This window comes from Leopardus geoffroyi, chromosome D2 (assembly GCF_018350155.1).
Source record: "Leopardus geoffroyi isolate Oge1 chromosome D2, O.geoffroyi_Oge1_pat1.0, whole genome shotgun sequence".
Lineage (NCBI taxonomy): Eukaryota > Metazoa > Chordata > Mammalia > Carnivora > Felidae > Leopardus > Leopardus geoffroyi.
Window position 1 is genome coordinate 16,853,560 of NC_059334.1, and position 1,169 is coordinate 16,854,728.

Genomic DNA, 1,169 nt, shown 5'->3' on the forward strand with positions numbered 1-1,169 from the left:
AATCAGGCTTTGTGTTATGAAACTGTTTGCCTGTTCATAAGGTTTAATTTTGGAAATGGGCTTTCCAAGGACAAAATTGGCACATGGTTGCGGATTAGAGCTAAATTACTAGTAGTCGTAGTACCTTCACCAAATACTTTCGAGTTGCTATCTTCCAGACCCACAGTGGGAATACCCTTCCCAACTCCTTCGAAGCTGGCTATGGCCCCATGACTTGCTCTGGTCACTGGGGTGTGAGCACAGGGGGTATGTGTCATATCTGGTGGAAGCTTTAGCAGCCAAAGCTTGACTCATGGCTCTTTTCTGTGATACCACGCTGAGATAGTGAAAGTGTGTCTTGAGATGGAGCTTCTGTCAGCCTTGGGCCCTAAGTGATTCTATTACTAGAGATCCCCCCCCCCCCACCCACCCCCGGAGTTCTATGTAAACCCTCATTGAACATGCAGCAGGAACAAGAAAAAAAACCTTACATTGAAGTAAGCTGTTGAAATTTGGATGTCACAGGACAGCTTAGCTCATTCTGACTAGTACACCAAAGCACTCCCCATTCTGAAAGCCTTACTACGTGGATGGCAACACGATGTCTCAGATCGCGTGTTTTGGAACTGGGAGCTACCTTCAAACTGTCACCAACAATACTCATATTCTTCGATTGTGTGGATTTCCCCCAAGTTCTAACTAAACTTATTCTAGTATTTAGCAAGGCGTTCCTCCAGGAATGAAAGGTAAGTCTTGGCAATAGCAAGAGCACACAAGAACGGTCCCATGACAGCACTGGGAGGAGGCAGGTGCAGAGTGGAGCCTCCCACGGAGGATTCCCTCCTTGGGTTGGAATGAAGAGGTTAGAAGAATCTGGTATTTCAGTGTTTCATGGGACTTTGGGCAAATGTCCTAAAAATGAAAGGGAAGACCCTTCTTTCTTTAATTCGTTCCACATCCTTAATTATGAATGTGACGGCTGGAGCCTGGGAATAGCAAAGCAGAGACATAAAAGTAGTCTGGCTCCCTGACAGCTTTGTGGGGTTGGCATACCACCCCTGGGTTCCCTTCCTTCAGATTTCCTTTACGTGATATGTTTATGCTGCTGTCGGTTTGATTTTTTTCTTATACGAAGCTAAATCTATTATATACCATATTTAAAAAAATTTTTTAAGGTTTCTTTTTGAGAC